The sequence below is a fragment of the Chrysemys picta genome, chromosome 2, assembly GCF_011386835.1.
Source record: "Chrysemys picta bellii isolate R12L10 chromosome 2, ASM1138683v2, whole genome shotgun sequence".
Lineage (NCBI taxonomy): Eukaryota > Metazoa > Chordata > Testudines > Emydidae > Chrysemys > Chrysemys picta.
In genome coordinates, this window is record NC_088792.1 from 20,662,226 (window position 1) to 20,675,156 (window position 12,931).

The following is a 12,931-nucleotide window of genomic DNA, read 5'->3' on the forward strand; positions in this document are numbered from 1 at the left end:
TGGCTGAACTTTGTCAGAGTGTAGAGATCCACTTTTACTTTAGCTATGAATGAGGTAGACCTCCTGGTTTATTCATACTTCATAAAAGTAAATTTACGAAATGAACCCCATTATAGCTCCACTAGGGCTTCCTTAAAAGAAAGAAAGAAAGAAAAACAAAGGTCCAATTTTTCAAAAGTGACGTGATTTTGAGTTCCTACCTTGAGACATCTTAACAGGGCCTGATTTTCAGAAAGTACTGAGCACCAACCCTCTGAAAATCAGGCCCCTTTACAGTGTTCCAGGTTGGGCACCTAAAAATGGAGGCACCCCAAATCACTTCTGAAAATTTGGGCCAGAGATTATTCTTAGAATTCCTAGCTAAAGTGGAAATGTGGCCCTGAGCAGGAAGTTACTTTCCTTGAGTGTGGGGAGCTGCAGTACATTCAGAACTGGTGTTTACCAATGAGGCAGAATTTTCAGTGAACTCTTTTAGAATTGGATTCTTATAATCAAGGACATTGCACTATCCTGTGTTCTCACTTAATTGTCATGATGGCAACTGCAAGCCAAGTGGCAAAAATGGACAGAGGCTGCACTAGCAAAACTTTTCAGTGACAACCGTTAACTGTGACGTTACAAGGTTAGTGTAAATTGTGGAACCTGCCTGTCAAATTTTTGCTCATGGCAAGTAACTAAATATAAATGATGATGTTTTCATTGTGTTCTGTTTATTAGAAATGTACTCCTCTACCTTGGGTATTAAACAACCTGCCTCCAACAAAATCTGGAATAATGGATTCCATTCACTTGTAAATATCACCCTTTTCTACCCTCTTCCCTCAAAAAGACGGGTATTCACCTTTTAGTCAGAAGAGTCAAAGAAAAGCTTCTTCCAAAGCAAATGCAAAGTCCCTTGTGCTTGGCTGGTAGAGAGCATAAGTTTTTACATTCTCTGAACTATTGGCACCACACTTGTATAATCACAGCAGTGCCTACTTGTCTTGTAATAGTTTAGTGCCTGTGCATTAGTAGTTCCATTAACCCCCCAGCTTTCTGGGATTTATGAACTTTGTGCCATCAACATTTACAATTGACTCAGTCAGTTCTACAAGTCCCATTAGGGAGAAAATTCTTTTATTAAACAAAAACTAGTTGGGGAAATGTATTGTCCAATGTTGATGGCAGGAACTGTGAGCCAGTCAACCTGAGTTTTTTCTAGTCACAGCCACTGACTCATTAGTCCTCTCAACACAAGGGATGTTGTCCACAAATTTATCAACTTTCTTAACATGAGTTCAACTCCTCTTGTGATTGCAAAGCTGGGAGCATTAGTGTAAACAGCCATCTATATTGTGACTGTAGGTAAGTCATTTAAACTTTGTCCATTAGTTTCTCCATCTGTAAAACGGGCTAACACTGATCCACCTCATACGCTCATTGTGAGAATTAATTAGTGGATGTAAAGTGCATTTGTATCCCTGGATTAAAGTGACTCCATAAATGCACAAAAGCGAGTAAATGTTATTTATTTACAAAATGTAAAAAAGCATGTTTGGTCATTTTTAGATCACAGGATCATGTCAAAATAGATGTCTGAACTTTCAGAAATGACATTTTAATTTTCAAATTCCTTTAGATGCCCTTGGTAATCAAAATCATTTTCTTTGTACATAGAGATTTGATAGCCCTTAAAACTATAATGATTTTGAAACTTTTTTCCTAGATATATTTTCCTAGATCTGCTCTAGGAATTATTTTGGGGAAGTTCTATGGCCTGTGTTACACAGGAGGTCAGGCTAGATGATCACAATAGTCCCTTTTGGCCATGGAATCTGCAAATCTATGGAACTTTGGACACATTTTAAATATCACTTATTTTGTTTAGATAAGTAGCCATTAGGCATGTATAGTAACTTATTTTTAACAACAACAACAACAAATCCGTAAGCTAAAAATACCTTGCACAGCACTTTAGATGGCATTTTTTATCTGTGATCCTCAAATCACTTTACAAGCACTAATGAATAAAGCTTATTAACACCATGGTGCGGTATGTAAGTATTGGATTTCCCATTGACTAGATGGGGAAATTGAAGCATTGATAGGTAATTAGACTGATTCTCACTTACACTAAGGACTTTTTACACTGCTCTAGTAGTGAAAATGAGCCTTAAAAGTGAATTTAGAGACATTTTAAGAAGGCCCCTTTACACTGCTAGAGTGATGTAAAAAGGCCTTAGTAGGAATGAGAATCAGACCCAATGTGACTTGAGGAAAAAGAGCCCTAAAATAACAGAGTAACCACTAGTCCACAGTACTTTCCATTATGTTTAATCTTACCTAGTATATCACACACCATGTTATCTGGCAAAAGTGAACAAGGGGCTAGAGGTTTGTTGCAGATAATTCTTTGAAAAAAAATAACATTTTGCATTCTACCCTATTTTTCTTATCCAAGTTTCATTTGCCCAGATTTCAGATACATCCAAACTATATGTGCATGACCCTGCTCCATTTTAATTCTACTGATTTCAGTTGAATAATGTACGACTTACAGTGGTGTGAGATCAGAATCATGTCTTGTATATTTAGCTGGAATGCTAGGGCCATATCCTGCAAACATTTGAGTAAAGAAAGGCACCAGTTTAAGCATCTGAAGGATCAGAGCCTAGTACAATCATTGGGAGGGGAGCTTTAGGTTTATTAGAAACTGGGGAACCTTTTGGGAAAGGAGGAGCCTACACAGGAAGGATGGGTTCCACCTAAACCAGAATGAAACCAGATTGCTGGCATATAAAATTAAAAAGGTCATAGAAGAGCTAGGGAAGGAGCTAGGGAAAAGCCAATAGGTATGGAGGAGCAGACGGTTTGGACAGAGACACCCCTTAGGAGAGAATTTATTAAAGGGGATTGTAGGGAGCCAGGGTGACTTCTCTCCGAACCTGAGTGTAAAGAGCCGCTCTCTCAGCCTGAGGGGGCGGGGCCAGACCAAGCTTACTCCACCCCCAGAAGGGGAGGGATGGAACAGGAAGTACAAAGGGCGGGGCCCTTAGCCCAGTCAGGGCAGCACCAGGGAGGGAGGCAGACGCAGACTGCTCCCTTCAGACCCTGTTGCTGGTCCAGGGGAGGCCAGTGCTCTGAGAGTCTCTAAACCTCTGACTAGCAAAAGCTGGGATGGAACACTCGATAGCTGCCCTGTTCTGTTCATTCCCTCTGAAGCATCTGGCATACTCCACTGTTGGAAGACAAGATACTGGGCTAGATGGACTATTAGTCTGACCCAATATGGCCAGTTAGAAGAAGGAGTTTGCCCTCCCTAAATTTGTGAATGCTTATCTGAATCCAAAATGACCAAATTACATCTGAGGCTGAATTTGTTATCCAGATGTGCAGGGCCGGTGCAAGGATATTTCGCGCCCTAGGCGAAACTTCCACCTTGCACCACCCCCCCTCTGGCCCGGGGAGCCAGGGCCATCCCTAGCTATTTTGGTGCCCAATGCAGCCCCCCATGCCAAACAGCTGATTGGCGCCACAAGCCTGGGTGGCGGGAGAAGTGGAGCAGCGTCGGCGTGCTCAGGGGAGAAGGCGGAGCAGAGGTGAGCTGGGGCAGGGAGCAGTTCCCCTGCATGCCCCTCTCCTCCCCCCTCCCCCGTTACTTGCTGCGGGCAGGGCAGCCCTCCCCGCGCCCCCTGCCCCATCTCATCTCCACTCCACCGCCTCCCCTGAGCACGCTTTTTGGCGCCCCCAACCACTTGGCGCCCTAGGCAGCCACCTAGTTCGCCTAGTGGTTGCACCGGCCCTGCAGCTTTGCAGTGTTTATCATAATATCTATTCTCCCTTAGAAGCACACATATCTCTACTGCTGTCTGTAGTTCCAGTTACTCTCTTCCATATAAAAACCAGTGGGAGAGGGCTGGCCAAAGGATAAGCTGACATCCTCCTCCTTCTGCCCAGGGAGCAAGAGCTGCACATGGAGGCTTCCCTCCACATGTGGATCTTGAGGGTATGATCACATCCTTTAGTTGTAGTGACTATTCTTATGGGGTCTGATCTTGCAACACTGAAGTCAGTGGGAGCCATGCTTTTGACATCAGCAGGTGCAGGATCAGGCTGGAGGGAGGGAGAGTATCTCCATGTTAAGTAATTACACCAGCAAAATAGACAATTGTCTGTCCTGTCAATAATCAGTGTAATCAAGTGTCCTTATTTTTTTTATTTATACTTTCAGAAATATGAGAATCTGTTGATCAAAAATACCTATTCTGTGTCACCTTTGGCAGTTTTCTAGGACAATAGTACAATTAAACTTGTTACAGGGTCTGTTAGGTAAACATGAGCTTAAAAATTTGTCTTAGCTCTTGCACACTTCCAAGAGATTTTCACCATTTTAAATTCTGAAAAACAAAGGTCATTTATATACAAAAGTACCACCTAGGAATAATATTAAAGGTTTGCCTTAAACTGCTACTAGCCAGGAAACTCACAGTTAAAATGCAATTCTACTCTGAAAAGTGACTGTATAAAAATGGCACAGATCAGCCCTGTGTGTATTCACAGTCATATCCAATTCTGTTAGTGAAAAATAAACTAATTACTACTTTTTACTGCAAGGCCACACAGCTATGGAAGTGTGGGATGGATTCTATTCTCTTTCATTCATCAACAGAATGGTTAAGTAAGAGCTTGACTACACTATGGAGATTACAGTGGCATAACTAGGGTGCCACAGGAGAACCCCGTTGTGTAGACACATTCTACAGCAATGGAAGATGTTCTTCATCACTGTAGTAACTCCACCTCCCTCAGCAATGGTAGCTAGGGCAATAGAAGAATCTTCCATCAACCTAGTTGTGTCTACACTAGGGGTTTGGTTGGCATAGGTGCGGTTCTCAAAGGTGTGGATTTTTTACATCTCTGAGCACCATAACTATGTCAACCTAAGTTTTAAGTGTAGACCAGGCCCAAGTTCCAAATGCACTCCGTTAGGAACATAGGAATTGCCATACTGGTGATCCAGTAGTCCATCCAGGGCCGGCTCCAGGCACCAGCTTAACAAGCAGGTGCTTGGGGCGGCCAAGGGAGAGGGGCGGCAGGTCCCTCGTTCCCTCTAGGAGCGAAGGACCTGCCGCTGAACTGCCGCTGCCAATCGCGGCTTTTTTTTTTTTTTCCAATTGCTGCCGCCAATCGCGATTGCGGCTTTTTTTTTTTTTTTTTGCTTGGGGCGGCAGAAATGCTGGAGCATAAAATACTCCATCTAGTACATTAGCCTGTCTCCAATAGTGTACAACATCAGACACTTCAGAGGAAGGTGCAAGAAATTTCACAGAAGCCAGGTATGGGATAATCTACCCCCCAACATGGAGGTTTCATCCTGATCCCTAATAGTTAGAGATTTTCTTAAACCAATTTGGGTAACTGATTATGACATATGGGTTTACGCAGTTGTACAAGAGAAGAATGTGAAGGTACTGTGATTGCAGAGGTGTAAGTAAGGACAGAATCTGGCCTGCAGAATATTTATTACTGGTGATGCACAGGCATCTGCACATGTGTACTTTGATATATTTATATGGTACTCAGATGCCTTGATATTGATGAAGTATAAGAACCTAGATACATAGACAGTGGATAGAAGCAAGAAAGAACTTAGCTTGACTCTCAGATTTGGGGGAAGTTTGCAGGCTGGCAGGCAGAAAGACGATCTAGTTACTTGTAAACTGAACAAATCTGAGCTGGAATTTATTGAGACACAATGGGGCTGATTCTCTTCTCACTTACAACCATGTAAATCAAGTATGACTTTAGTGAATCAATGGAGTCACACATGGGTAAAGCTAGGGTGAAAGACTGGAGAATCAGGCCTAATAAATCTAGACCCTCTCTTTCATTTTTATGGAACAGAACCACTCTTTAAGGTTGAAACTCTGCCCTTAGCTCATCCTGGTTTACTGACATGTGGCAGCAGATACAATCTGGCTTTACTGCCTGTGGACCTGCATTTGACATCCATGGCAAAACGCTATGCAAGACTGGGGTCTGTGGCTCCTTATAACTATGTGTGATCTTAAATGCTACAAGAGTTACAAAGCCTAGGTAGAAAGAAGTAAATAATTTACTTTCCTAGGCCTGAAGCTGAGCTAGCATAGATCACTGATTTATACCAGCTGAGGGTCTGACTGACTGCCCGCCTTTTGCCCATGTAGGCATTTGGGGCCAGATGCTGATCTCCACTGAATGGAATTCCACTGGATTTATATAGCTGTGTGACCAGAATCTGGCCCAAATGTACCCAGTGTGAAGTCAGTGCCATTAGTTAGGATTGAGATCAATGTAAAATAAGATTCTAGCAGTCTATTTGTAATTTACTTTACATACTAAGCACTGGTTTCACAAGATTTGTGCTTTCATTATATGGCTTTGCAACACTTTTTGGAGAAGAGGAGAACATTGCCAAAATGAGTACATTCCATGGTTTTCCCATTCACAAGGCAAACTCTATAAATCACTAATTGGTAATTGTGCCTCAAAGAAAGTACACCTCTACCCCGATATAACGTGACCAGATATAACACGAATTCTGAAATAATGTGGTAAAGCAGTGCTCTAGGGGGGCAGGGGCTGCACACTCCGGCAGATCAAAGCAAGTTTGATATAACGCAGTTTCACCTATAATACGGTAAGATTTTGTGGCTCCTGAGGACAGCATTATAGTGAGGTAGAGGTGTATAATCTACATACGGGGTGGTGGGGAAGTGTGAAATGACAAACATGGCACTTATGTTCAAATAAGCAACCTATTCCCAGATCTAACAACAGACTGAAAATGCTTTCATAATAGTGGTGCATAAATTAGATTTACCAGTGGGAAAGCTCTCACTTGCATTCTAACAATCATATATCTAATATACACAAGAGCTGATACACTAAGATTATGATACAAATGCAATCTTAAAAATAATTATAAAATGCTTTTACAAACATATCAAAGTGTCTAGAAAACTACAGCAGTCATACAATTTTAATTATATTTTTTTTAATTTTTTAGCAAATTACATGCTGGTTTATTGGCTTTGTAAATGTTTTAAATTCTCACTAAAAGATTGGGGAGAAGACCTATATTTGGAGAACAATACAAAAGCAGCTGTGGAAAGGACAGAATTTTTGAGATGATGCTTTTTTTCTGTAGGGAAATATTTCAATAATAGTCTGGTTCATATAGTCAAATTCATATAGTCAAATTATTCATATAAGTTCATATAGCCAAATTGTGGCATTCTGACTCATGTTGGTTGCCACTAAGGATATTTTTACATTTGTTATTATATTAGAAAATGGTGAATGGTGTATTTCTTATTATCGATTTTTTTCATCATGGTGTGTTAAGATCAAGTTTGGATGGAAATTAAAATTCAATTAAAAATGTACAGAAGCAACATTTCTTTATTAAAAAAACGACCTTAAATGTGCTGGACACATAAGGGGAAAAAGTTTATCAAAACATGTTTTGCATTTAAAACTAAATGATTAATTAAACAAAGGAAGTATTTGGTATTGGTGAGAGGACAATAGAAGAACTGGTTGTAGAGGACAACCTTGGTTCGAGTGATCATGACAGGGCCGGCCCACAATATTTTGGCACCTGAGGTGGGGAGCTCAAATGACACCCCCATGCCCCCTCGCTTGGGCCAAAACTTTGAAAAGTCTCAATTCTGCCTTCTTCCTGTTCTACTCCTCTCATGGTACTGCTTTGCTACCTACCCCAATAAAGGAGAACTAACAACTTAAAATGTCTGGTTCAAAAATTTTAAGTAACACTTAACTTTCAAACGCCTGAACAGCAAATGTAACTTTTCTTGTCTGCATAGTAAACACTGGCATTTTTATCTGTTTGAATAATCAAAGTGGTGCTTTCCGTGTCTTCTTGGTTGCAAAGATTTGAACTGCTTCCTGAAGGTCCACAGTCTGGGCCAGCCCATGCTCTATTGAGATGGTTGCAAGGCTGACCAGCCTCTCCTGTGTCATTATGGAGCGTAGATGTGTTTTTATTAACTTCAGCTTGGAGAAGCTGCGTTCTCCACTGGCAACTGTTACAGGAAGTGTTAGAAGTATGCGCAGAGAAACAAAAGCATTTGGAAAGAGGATAATCATCTTATTTGTGCACATATATTCCAGAACAGCCTTTGGAGTTGATCCTGCTGAAATGTATCTTGAAAGGCTTTCAGTTCATCACCTAAATCACTTGCATCAATAGCACGCATGTCATCATGTGTCAACATTGTCTCTCGTGCCCTGCATTGCTGGTGTAGGTCTTCTTCTGGTATAGTGAGGAGTTTTGGAATATCATACAACATCCCAAATATACTGCTGTGTTCCTTGAGCTGCATGAAACGTTCTTCAACTGACTGTATTAAACAATCTAGCACCTGGTTAAAGAATTCAACTTTGAATTTTTGTTTGGGGTCTCTTGTATTCTTGAATGGGTGGGAAAATAGCTTCAGTGTGAAGTTTCTCTGCCAACTTCTGTGCACTCTTCAGAACGTTTTGAAATCCCTCATCTGACCAGTGAGACTGTAGGTATGACTTTGCTTTGTCCAGTTGTTCCATTGCTCCAGATATATCAAGGTCAACACCTAGGAGTCTCTTGCTTGAAACATTTATTTCAAACAGTATGTCATGCCACAACACTAAGCCACACAGAAATGTGAAGTTATGTATGTTTCTGGTGATTTCATTTCCCTCTGCCACTGTTCTCTCACAAACAGTTCCTGTCATAACATTATCCTCCATAATGGCAACTATGGCATCATCTATCTTCCCAATTTGGTGTTTGATAGGCTTTATCGCCTCCACTCGACTTTCCCATCATGTGGCACTCACTGGTTTCAGTGTCAGAGAGGATGTTCCCAGATATTGCTTCAAAATTTGCCATCGATGAGTTGATGCAGAGAAAAATACATAGAGGCTTTGAATTAAATTCAGCAGCTTCACTAGAAGCTGATGCTGCATCACTGATCACCAAGTTCAATGAATGAGAGCTGCATGGGACAAAAAAAGCTAGAGGGTTTAACTCTCGGATCCATGTCTGGAACTCCTCTGTTCTTTCCTCTCATGTTGGCACCATTATCGTAGCCCTGACCTCTCATGTCAGCTATCGCAATTCAGGTATCTTCCAGCATTTTAAGAAGCACATTTGTCATACCCGCTCCTGTAGTATCATCAATGTCAATAAATTCTAGAAAATGCTCTCTGACAGTCACCATTGCAGGGACATTTTCACTAGGTTCTATTGTTGTTACAAAACACACCATTAAAGTATTTTTTTCTGTATGGCTGATGTCAGGTATGCAGTCCAGAATAACAGAGTAATATCTTGCTGACTTCACATCTGCCACAATCTTCTGTTTGACTTTTGTGGCCAGTAACTGTATGATCTCATTTTGAATTGTTTTTCCAAGGTAGTGGTGTGTGTACATTTCTTGGGTGGTGACTCTTCTTAGGTGCTCCTGGAGTACAGCATCAAACACAGCCATCAGCTCCACAATTTTAAGGAAGTTTCCATTGTTTGGCACATACAGCTGATCTCAAGTGCCACGCAATGCTAGGTTTTGGTTAGCAAGCATTCTCACAATGGCAATGAGCCTTTTCAGAACATTTTGCCAGTAAAGAGACTCTGATGCAATCTTCTCTTGATGCTGATCATCTGTGGTGGCCTTTAACCTTAGTCTCATCTCAAGCTCTTTCCCCCTATGGAATGCTCTCTGGTGATTTGCTGCCTTCTCATGGCATGCCAGATTTCTAGACATATTTTTCCAGTAGAACCCAATGTGGCTGGAACATTAGACTGGAAGAGTTTGCAACAAAAACAGTATGCAGCATTCTGGGTTTTTGAGTACATAAGCCATGGCTTCTCCACTTTGTCACCATTGGGGATTTCACGCCAGTAATGTGTTGGATGGAAACTTCTATATTCATTGTCTTTGGGGAACATGAAGTTTTTCACTTGCTGTGGCCCATGCAGTACAAGGAAGTCCCTCAGGCTACTGCTCAATTGGGTCCACAGTCCTGGATCATCTAGACTTAAGGAACTAAACTCAGCAGCAGCTGTTTCTTGTGCCTCCACCACACTCTTCTCTGATCTATACTTTTCTTCAGGAATATGCATGGTTACATTCATTTGAGATGGAGATATGGATGCTGCAGTAGCTGCCAGGTCATCTGCACTCTGATTAACTGGAAGATCAGGCATCTCCTCACCACTCACATCCTCACTGGGGCCGGAAGGCTCACCGTGAACATTTGTGTCCATGTATCTCAGGAGAGCTCCTTCCTGCTTAGATAGAAAAGCTTCCTTTGCTTGCTTTCTTTTTCTGAATGCTGCCCCAGAGGGGTGTTTTCTTCTTTCACTCATGACTGCTGTTCTGTGCCAGCTATACTGGCTCTCGACACTCAATTGAAGGGGACAAATAAGCAGGCTGGTAGCAGGGCCTGAGTGAGGGAAGATATCAGCGTCTTAAGGGCCTAACTGGCTCCTACTACTTCAGTTGACTGCCTGTTCTCCTCAAGTGGGTTCAGGGAAGCAGCAGGAATCAGGAAGCTCCCTGAGAAGCTGGTGTTAATCAGTCCAGGCTCCTGGGGTTGCTAGAGAAGTACATAAAAGGCTCCTCCTCCTCTCTCTCTCCCTGCAGCTCCTGCTGCTTTCTGTTATTCCCTCTCACCTTTTCTCCTGCCTGCCTGTTATGCCTCTTGTGCCCTCTTTCCTCCAGCACAGCACTCCACCATCTCTGTGCATCTAGAGCAGAGAGAATACATATGCACCAGCAGCAGACACAATTTTCTACACTCTGGGTCCTAGTGGCGCCCCCACACAGTCGGCACCTGAGGCAGCCGCCTCAGTTCGCCTCATGGTAAGGCCAGCCCTGGATCATGAGCTAATTCAGATTAAACTAAATGGAAGGATATACAGCAATATATCTGCAACTAGGGTCCTTGATTTCAAAAGGGCTAACTTTAAAAAATTAAGGGAATTAATTAGAGAAGTGGACTGGACTGAAGAACTCAAGGATGTGAATGTGGAGAAGGTTTGGGATTACTTTAAGTCAAACTTGCAGAAACTGTCTGAAGCCTGCATCCCAAGCAAGGGGAAAAAAATTGTAGGGAAGGGTTGATGACCAACCTGGATCAGCAAGCATCGCAAACAGGTGATTAAGAGAAAGCCTATAAGGAATGGAAGATGGGATGGATCAGCAAGGACAGTTACCTCTTGGGGGTCAGAAAGTGCAGGGATAAAGTGAGAATTACCAAAATCCAAGCAGAGTTGGACCTTGCAAAGGGAATTAAAACCAATAGTAAAAGGTTCTATAGCCGTATAACTAAAAAGAAAACAAGGAAAAAAGTGGGACTGCTAACCACTGAGGATGGGTGGAAATTAAAGATAATCTAGGTATGGCCCAACACCTAAACAAATACTTTGCCTCAGTTTTTAATAAAGCTAATGAAGAGTTTAGAGGTAGTGGCAGGGTGGCTTATGGGAACAAGAATATGGAGGTAGAAATTACCACAGCCGAGGTGGAAATCAAACTCAAACAGCTTAATGGGACTAAACCGAGGGTCCTGGATAATCTTCATCCAAGAATATTAAAGGAACTGGCACATGAAATTGCAAGCTGAATAGCAAGGATTTTAATGAATCCGTAAACTCAGGGGTCATATTCTATGACTGGAGATTGCTAATATAGTTCTGATTTTTAAGAAAGGGAAAAATGTGATTTGGGAAACTAAAGGCCTGTTAGTTTGTCCTCAATGGTATGCAAACTCTTGGAACAAATTTTGAAAGAGAAAGTAGTTAAGGACCTAGATGTTTATGTTAATTGGGATTAAATACAACATGGTTTTATAAAAGGTAGATTGTGCCAGACCAACCTGATCTCCTTCTTTGAGAAGATAACAGATTTTTTAGACAAAAGAAATGCAGTAGATCTAATCTACCTGGATTTTAGTAAGGCATTTGATACAGTTCCACATGTGAAATTATTAGTTAAGTTGGAGAAGATAGGGATTAATATGAAAATTGCAAGGTGGATAAAGAACTGGTTAAATGGGAGACAACAATGGGTCATACTGAAAGGTGAACTGTCAGGTTGGAGGGAGGTTACTAGTGAAGTTCCTCAGGGATTGGTCTTGGGACCAATCTTATTTAACATTTTTATTATTGACCTTGGAACAAAAAGTGGGAATGTGCTAATAAAATTTGTGAAGGACACAAAGTTGGCAGGTATTGACAATACAGAGGAGGACTGGAATATCATACAAGATGAGCTGGATGACTTTGTAAACTGTAGTAATAGAAATGGTATCAAATTCAATAGTGCAAAGTGCAAGATCATGCCTTTAGGGACTAACAACAAGAATTTTTGCTATAAGCTGGGGACATATCCGTTAGAAATGACAGAGGAGGAGAAAGATCTGGGTGTATTGGTTGATCACAGAATGACTATGAGCTGCCAATGTGATGTGGCTGTGAAAAGGGCTAATGCAGTCCTAGGCTGCATCAGGCAAGGTATTTCCAGTAGACACAGGGAAGTGTTAGTACCATTATACAAGCACTGGTGAGACTTCATCTGGAATAGTGTGTGCAATTCTGGTCTCCCATGTTTAAGAAAGATGAATTCAAACTGGAACAGGTGCACAGAAGGATTATTAGGATGATCCAAGGAAAGGAAAACCTACCTTATGAAAGGAGACTCAAGGGGGGTGGCTTGTTTAGCCTAACCAAAAGAAAGCTGAGGGAGATAGATTGCTCTCTATAAACACATCAGAGGGATAAATACCAGGGAAGGAGAGGAGTTATTAAGTAAAGCACCAATGTGGACACAAGAACAAATGGCTATAAACTGGCCATCAACAAGTTTAGGCTCGAAATTAGGCAAAGATTTCTATCAGAGGAGTGAAG